This window comes from Python bivittatus, unplaced genomic scaffold, assembly GCF_059951505.1.
Source record: "Python bivittatus isolate LINGU-HERP-01145 unplaced genomic scaffold, Pbiv_v1 ctg000080_np1212, whole genome shotgun sequence".
Lineage (NCBI taxonomy): Eukaryota > Metazoa > Chordata > Lepidosauria > Squamata > Pythonidae > Python > Python bivittatus.
In genome coordinates this window covers 17,121,683-17,130,564 of record NW_028277035.1, presented here as the reverse complement: position 1 = coordinate 17,130,564, position 8,882 = coordinate 17,121,683, and the positions used below count along the sequence as shown (strand labels likewise).

The following is an 8,882-nucleotide window of genomic DNA, read 5'->3' as shown; positions in this document are numbered from 1 at the left end:
AGGGAAAGCACTAAGATGGTCTAGGAATAGATGGGCCACAAAAATATGCTGCACTAGGACAATGATGAACAGCAGTGGCAGATAAGGTGAAGGAAAGAGAAGGTGCTGAGATGGTAGGGTGGGTGGGCTGGTAGAATAAGCTATAACAGTAGCTGATGAGGCAGATGGGGTACCCATAAGGAGGATTAAAACAAAAAATCAAGATGATGGCCATGGCCATCCCTTGTTTATGTGTGTTACAATGCATGTAAAAAAAGAGCAGGAGCTCAATGACTGCTTGATTTTTTGGACCCATTCCCTGCAGATGCCTCGGTGATGAAAAGACAAGGGAACGTGCACTGGCTTTGGCTACTTGACAGCCCTGCCCTGTTATTAGCTTAAACCCTCAGTTTGGCTTTAACAGACACACTTTCCCCCATTAGTATAAAAAATCAAGGCTGCTATATTATGATGCAGCTCATAAAACCAATTCAGGTTTCTTCAGACACAGTCTATGTGAGTTTATACATTTATTTAATTAAACCTCCCTGCCAAAAAAGCAACCATTTTGTTGTTATAAAAAATCAAAAATAAACCAGACAAAACATTAAAGAAAAACATAAAAATAGCAGTTGAAAGTCCAAATTAGTAACAATGCCCCCCCGCCCAAAATACTGTAAGAATGCATCCCAATATTTGGGAGTGACACAGGAGAAAGGCTCCTCCCTTGTGGATACTAACCAGTTTTTAGTGAGGAGCAATGTCCTCTGAATAGCCTCTCTGAAAGTTCTTAAGAGTCAGATGGATTCTTACAGTTCTTATGAAACTGCAAAAGTAGATCGTGAGAAATGATGTAACAGGAATGGTCAATGAAAGAAACTTGGCTTCTTGGTAAGCAACTGGACCATGAGTCAATGACTTTACTGTGCAGACAGGTTAATATAAAGTGAGGTATTTCTATGTAAGTCATCAGTTAAAAAGGCATGCACTACAATGAAGTTTAATGGCTGAGTTGAGGAAATGTCCTGAAGCCATTTTTTTGCCCTTATGGGGGGAATTGATTCTTTCATGAAAATGAAGCAAATAGCTTCTTGGCCTTTTGGCTAAGATCTAGTGTTCTCTTCTTTTCAGTTTAATATCCAATATGTTCTCTAGTTGAGAACTATGTTTATTGATTTTAATTGTGCTAATCAAATATTTTTACAGCTTATTGGAGACATGTCCTGGCTAGAAATTGAACATGAAATATCTATAGCAGTCTAAGTCATTAATGGTGTATTAGAATATATTAGCCATGTGATACTTTAGATTTGTTGGTTATGCAAGACTTGTTAGCTATCCACCTATATTTTATTGCCCCTTTAAATCTGTATTTGAATCAGTATTATGTCTTTTCTCTTTGAAATTATAATAAAAATAAATAAATTTAAGAAGGTGAAAAACAAGAAAGTGACTTGTCTTGAAGATTCTATTTTTATTTTCAAATTCATTTTTCTAACAGATATAACTGATCACCTGAATGGACTGAACTTTAAACTTCAGGTAGAAAACAGGTGATATCTGAGATGTACAACAGCATTAAATCTTCAAAGTGAAACTAACTTTGTGGTGTAAACAGAATCTGAAACTCCTACTTATAGAGGCCAATTGGGTATATAAAGATCAGGGAGGACCATATGAATTTATTATGTAAGTTGTCAATCTTTTCTACAAACTGAATGAAACAATATATTAAATGTTTCTTTGGCTTTGTTTGGTGGGTAATGATAGAGATTTCATCAGTCAGGTTAGCATGGATGAATGCATGAAAATTCACACATTGTGTTAAGCCATTGTTTGCTTTAATTATCATTTAGTTAATAAGCAATAGCAATCTGGATCGTGCTACATAATAAAACATTGTTTACAAGCCACAATGGCTAGGTTCATACATGCTGAGGCAAACCCAAACAAAATTACCACTTGGTATGATGTGTGCATTCAGTTACTACTTATCTTTTTGTCTATTTTTCCAGGAAAATTTTTTAATACCTTGCAGATTTTAATCTAACACTAAGTGTGAGGTGTATAAAGCTATCTAGTATTGCATAAAGCCTCAATTCCATGCCTCTTTCCCCTACATTTTTAGCAGCACTTCAGCTCCTGTCTTTCTTCCTTGCAGAAAAAAGAGATTGACAGATTAGGATGATAGTGGATGATAAAAATAAATCCCAAATATCAATTAATACCTAACAGGATTGATCACCACTACAACTCACTATAGGTTAAAGGTCTATTGAAAAAGAATGATTTGAAGGCTTTCTAAAAAAACACAGAAAGGGTTAGAGCCAAGCATACCCTGGAAGAATAATATTTCATAGTATGGGGGCTACCATAGAAAATGTCTTTCCAGATCCTCAGGCCACACAGAACCATGTTTGGTGAGTTAGCCCCTGATATATTTCAACACTGTACCATATAGGAATGTACATGTCATAACATGTGTTTTGACTCTGTAACTTCAAGAAGGGTATAACTCTTCTATAGTTGGTTTTCTCACTCATCAGTCTGGTGACTGTGTTCTGGATCAGTTTGCAGGTTCTAGGTTGTCTTCAAAGGTCTCCCCATGTAGAACACCTTGTGGTAGTGCAGTCATTAGCTTACGAGGGTGTGAGTGAACATCCAGTAGGTCTGAAGCTGTAGAAAGCCTCCTTAGCCATGGTGTCCCCCTACTACTCAAGCAGCAGCCCTAATTCCAGGAGTCCCAAATTATGGAGCATTTCTTTTAGAAAGACCATATGACTCCATCAAGAGGAAGCATCAGGGCCAATATTATAGGATAACAAAGAAAGTTACAAACAGCAATTCTGTATTGTGTGACATTTAGTCTGAGATTGTTCCCCCCATCCAGTCCCTTACAGCATCAAAATGCTGGTCCAAGAATTCCACAGCTTCAGCTCATCCTGTGGTAGTGATATATAATTCAGTATCATCAACATACTGATGTCACCTCCCCTCAGATCAATAGATAAACTCTTCCAGTGCTTTTGTTAAATACAGGGAAGAGTCCTGCAGCATTCCACATTAGAGTAACCAAGGACTTAGTAACTCTTTCCCCACAAATTCTGTCTGAAACAGAATTTTCCTACCCTCTCATGTAGGAGCAGAAGCATAGTAAATTAGTCTCCCTTATATAGGATAGCTAGTGAGGACCACAAAATGGTGAGAGGAGTCTCAACCTCCCAACCACACCCTTCAGTGGTAAGAGTCATGGTAAAACATCTGGTTATGGGTTTTGTAGTATCCACATCACCATCATTGTCCTGGAGAAAAGAAATATAATGCCCAGGGTCTGCCCCTTTAACCCTGGCTTGTGAGAGAGATGGCGCTGTCACAGCCTGAGCAAGTTATGCTTTCATAATGAGAATAATGGTAAGGGAAAAAAAAACCCGATAGTATCACCTTCTGTCCCTAGTAGTTTTAAGGCATGTAGTGAGAGAACAGTAGCTTTGTCTCCTTCTGAGATGAAAACAAAAGTATCAATATTATGACTTTAAAAAAAAAACACAGTTTTATTAAAACCAGAAAGTAGATGGGGGGGAGGGAAAGTAGAACTTTATTTTAGCTTTAGGGAGTCAACTTCCCAAATAATGACAACTGGGTGAAATAAAGTACTTATCACCGAACACTATAAATAGCAATTCAGACATCATTCTCCCATAGAATGCCCTAGGGAGACTGGACACAGATACAGATGGGCAAGACCTGAGATAGAATAAAATCTGTAAGAATGGAGTTTGCACAAAGACTTCTGATACAATAGTCAGAGGCATACAGTATATGCTGAAACAGTTAGGGGACACTTCCTAAATATCAGAATCCATAAAGCAGACTAGTACACTGAAGGAAGGAAGGAAGGAAGGAAGGAAGGAAGGAAGGAAGGAAGGAAGGAAGGAAGGAAGGAAGGAAGGAAGGAAGGAAGGAAGGAAGGAAGGAAGGAAGGAAGGAAGGAATCTGAATACAAATGCTGGCCTTGAATGCTTATATTATCCAGTAAGAGGGATTTCCTCCAGCTCACTTCTCCTGGATAATGCTTCACTTTCATAGATTGCCATCTTCAATCCTAATTTTAGGAGCATTTCCTCTGAGCTCCCTACAGGTCACAGTTAAGTGTCTTTCCTTACCTCCATCCCAGAGATACTTGGCTTTGCTCTTATCACAAGCTCCAAATAGTACACTCTTTTCTCCTAGAGTTCTTGCCTCCTCCTTCCTATCAGATTCAGCTGGCACTGCGAAGCGCCGCTCAGCCATGCCTAGTCAATTTCACCCCCCCCCCGCCCTAGCCGAGGGAAAGGGGAAGTGAAACCACAAACTGATTACAGCCAGGTGGCGACACTTAAGTCAAAACCTCAAGCGGATACTTTGTATCAACGTGGCTTCCCCTCGGGCGCTGCAAACAAAGGAAAGCGCAGAGGCTCAGAAGCTAAGCAATCAAGGAACGATTGAGAACTCCTGGCTTTGCATGCAAACAGGCAAACCCAACAAAGGCAACAACAGCACAACCCATAGACTACAATCAGAAAGACAAAAGCACCGGACTGAATCTACCATTTGGGCGAGTGGGTAATCTGTAACTAAGCAACGGGTAAAGCGTGGGAATGGGGAAGCTATAAAATACCATGTAAGCTATGCCAAGCCAACCCTGGCTTTGTCTGTATTTACTTACGTTATGCTTGAGTAAACTTCTTTGCTGAACACACGTGTCACGAGAATTTCTCTGAGACAGACAGGGTAAACCTTACACTTCCTACTCAACCAGGCTTTATTCTGCTCTCTGAAGATTTCCTTGGCTCCAAGTTGCACTTTCTCTCACTTCTAACTCCCAGAGAAGGTCAGTTTTGCTCACACCAAAGTTCTTCCCACCTGAACAATACTTAGCTCTCTAATTCTCCTGGAAACTAACTCACAAATGTTGTGTGGCTGCTTACATTTTTCTTGTTTTCTGTCTCTTCACCCAATGGTTCTTCTTTGGTCCCTTCCCAGGTGATCTGTTTCCTTTTATATGTCCCGGCTTTCTCCCTTCCTTTTATCTAAAGAAACATTTTTAAACAGAGGAGGTAGGGCTGGGGAGCATCCTCCTGGTTTTGTTCCAGTAAAACTCTTTCCCCCCTTCTTCTGGAGGCCAGATTACCCAAAGCTTTTGTCCTCTGTAGTTGAAAACGAGTGTATGTGGATGATCCCTGGTGTATATGCTTGTAGTTGAAGTCATAATGGATTCTTCTGCCTATTTGCTCAGACATCTGGGATACGTTGAATACCATCCTTGCCACTTTTTGGGCTCACCACAATGGTCTTAGGAGTGGAATCTCCAACACTATAAGTATAGGGTCCAATTTAATAAATCTTGATTAATTGTAATCTTGATTAATTGTAAGCATCCTGGTGTCTTCCTTAGTGTTCATCTTTTTTGGTATCCAACCTGCAACTGCAGTAGGTGGCAACACATATTCAAAATGAAATTTCTCAAATTCTTTGAAACAACCTTTAGAAATTAGCTGATTTAAAGTCCTGATCACTGGTTTGGCCCAAGCATTCCAGTAAAACATCTTCCATGCTATATTCAAGTTATTTCATAGTATCAATTCCTCAGGTGATTCTGGATCAAAACTTGACAATTTATCTAATAATAACCACATGTACCTGGCAGATATCAAGGGTGGAAATGAATATCACTCCATCAGAAATGCATTAACTACTTTCCAAATTAAGTCCACATGCTCAGCTTGACCACTCAAAGGAGTCTGAAAGTATATTTATATGTATTTCTATATCATATTAGAAAGAACCCTAACAACTTTAAATGAAATTAAACTTTAAATAAATAAACAAGTCCAGATTTGCGCATGTGTCACCTCTTTTGTGGAAATTGCATTGGTTGCCGATTTGCTTCTGGGTCCAATTAAAGGTGCTGGTTATCACCTTTAAAGCCCTACATGGCATGGGGCTGGGTTATTTGCAGGACTGTCTTTCCCCAGTTTCATCTACTCAGCCCACCGGAGCAGGGAAGCTGGGTATGTTGCAGGTCCCATCGTTGAGGGAAGTACATCTGATGGGACCATACCTTTTCCATGGTAGCTCCCTCCCTGTGGAATGTTGTTCCCTCTGAGATAAGATTGGCCCCCACCTTGCTGTTGTTCTGGAAGGCCCTGAAGATGGGGTTTTGCCAGTGGGCCTGGGGACCCCAAGCTGCAAAGAAGCTGAACAAGTGGTTGTTTTGATTGTGTTTTTGGCCACCATGGTGGGTGGGAGTTGATGAGGTTTTTGTATTGGAGGTTTTACTCTGTAAGCCACCCAAAGTCACTATGTGTGAGATGGGTGGCTATATAAATTTGTTAAATAAATGAAATAAAATAAAATAAATTTCCTTGGATTTCACAAGTTCAGAAGAAACTCAGGTAGCAATATTAGATGTTGCCCTGATATACAGTATTGTTGTTGTTGTTATTGTTATTTCTCCCTTCCCAGATTCATAACTATTCTTTTCCAGAGAATAATTACCTGCTTCTGTCTTACCCCGAAATGCACATATCAAATAAGTTAATTGTCTCTTCTCCTTATCAATTTTTACAATACTTGTATTGGCATACATCTTTTCCAGTTTAATGTAATATGCATTAATAAGTCTATCTGCATTTCTCTAAGTATCAAAGACTTGCTTACCAAACCAGCTAATCAATTTATCAGACCTTTTTAATTAGTAAGATGAATGTAACTAGTCTGGCTGTGTTCTTGCTTTATCAATTATGTGCCAATGGTGGCAATATAACATGACAGTAATAGTGAAATTACAACACTAACCAGTTATACGTAAATGAAATGTACAGTTCTTGCTAATTCCCATACTGAGAGAGGATGACATAAAATGGTAAAATCATTCTAGTGGATTGTTACTCAATGTTAGAAGTTGACTGGCAACTAACATTATCATGAGAAAACAACTTGTTATTCTATTGATAAAATAGCTAGAAAACATTCAAGGATGTGCCTTCCTTCTGCCCTTGAGATTGGAGGAAAACATCTTGATATCAAAATGGCTGCCCAGTTCCTCTTACCTCTGATCGCCCCTCAGAAATGAGATGGGTACAATCCCTACTGTCGCATGGGAAGGAAAAGCCAGCAGTTACCTCCTTTTCTGCGTTGGCACTGCTGGCAAGCTGGATGCCTGCCACAGTCCTTTTTACCTATAGCTAAAGATGGCCACTTAACATAGTCAAGGCTTGGCACCAGTCAAGACCAGGAATCCAATAAACAAATGACAAATCCAAGGGCCAGGGGTAGAGATGTGGTGAGGTGGAATTCAAAGCATGGCAGGACAAGGTAAACACAACAGAGATGAGGCTTGAAAAGTTGTTCTCAGTATTTTCTCTTAGGGAGGGAGGCCAATAAATAATCCAAGCTGAACCATCACCCAGATGCATAGCTGAGGGACATTACTTGTTACAGTCTGGTTTCCTGACAGCCTGGTCTATCTGACCTGCAGAGCTCAGCCCTTTGCTGCTGTATTTTTAAAGCATGCCTCTGCTTGGGACTGCGTGGGTGAACTTCAGAAACTGAGAGGCTGTCAGAGGGTGCAGGGAGGGAATCCTGGGGGTTGTTGGATCTGCTTCAGCCAGAGTGGAATCATTGGCTCCAGCACTACTGGAATCACCCCTTCCAGGACTATTTTCTCTAGAAGCCCCTGGTTCTACCTCTTCCTCCTCCTGTTCCTTATCAGAAGTCCAACAGGACCATAGCACCTCTTGCTGCAGCTGCTGTTAGGGAAGCAAGGAACAAGGAAGGGAAAGGACATTCTTCTCTGCTATCTGCCTCTCTCCTCCAGCATAGATCCTTTGCTTTCCCAGAATGTTGTACTTTGACCCCCCCCCCCCCAAAAAAAAAGCTATGAGGATCTTCCAAATCACTGGAGCTCACTGTTCCAAGTAATCTCTGGGGCTACTCCCAACAGGGTTACTAATGTTTGAAAGCCCTGTTGAATGGAAGGAGGACAAGAGGCTTCACATTCTTTCTCTACTACTACTTGGTGTTAACCCTTTGGGTTGAGTATGGTGACTTTAGCCAAGTGAAATTTATAGTCAGTATTCCATTGGTATTTATTTGTTATCTACAGTTATAATGCATCTCTGTAAAAAAAAAAAAGAAAAAAAGATCTGTCATGAAGTTATAAATAAAACAGTAGTATGATTTAATAAATAGTAAAATACAACAGTAACATGAAACCATTAGAAATGGCAAAGCAAAAGGAAAGCCAATGAAAAACACAAGCCAGGCTAACAAAATGGAGTTAAAATATGCAAATCAAAACCAGCTTGAGATCAGAAATAAGAGTTAAAAATTCATAAAAACTTAAGGAACTTTGGCACTAGTAACATTTTTTTTCTGGGAAAGCATTCAGTTTCAGAGGAGCTACCACCAAAATGGCTTTTTTGATAATAGACACTACAGGTGTTCAAAATGTTTAAAAATTGCTGTTTTGAGCTCAAGATACCCCTTTCTGAGTAGAAAGCACCTCTTTTGTGCTTGAAATGAGCTGTCATCATTTTGGAAGTGTTTGGAGTTTGAAGTGTCTTAATATACAGCTTAAAACTCCTGATTCAACTTGGATTCTTTTTTTTTAAATTAATAATAATAGCCACTCAACTGGGCTTTAAAGTTATAAGATGTTTTGAACATGGAACAGGTTTTTTTTTTAACCTGGTAGTGTCAAGGTAGACCTTGGGGTGGGAGAAAAGTAGACATAAATGAAAAGGAAAAAAAAAATGTGAAAGAAACCAGACTGAAAGTAGAATATTTCTAGGAAGAAGTATAAGTCCTGTATGAAAAAGTATTAGAATGCATTATTCTCCCTACAGAATGAAAGTAGATAT

At 39.5% G+C, this 8,882-nt stretch overlaps 1 pseudogene; it reads left to right on the top strand.

Annotated features, from left to right (window-relative positions):
- Positions 1-1,062: 1,062 nt before the first annotated feature.
- On the top strand, positions 1,063-1,174 carry LOC112541673 (U2 spliceosomal RNA; annotated as a pseudogene).
- The last annotated feature ends 7,708 nt before the right edge of the window (positions 1,175-8,882 follow it).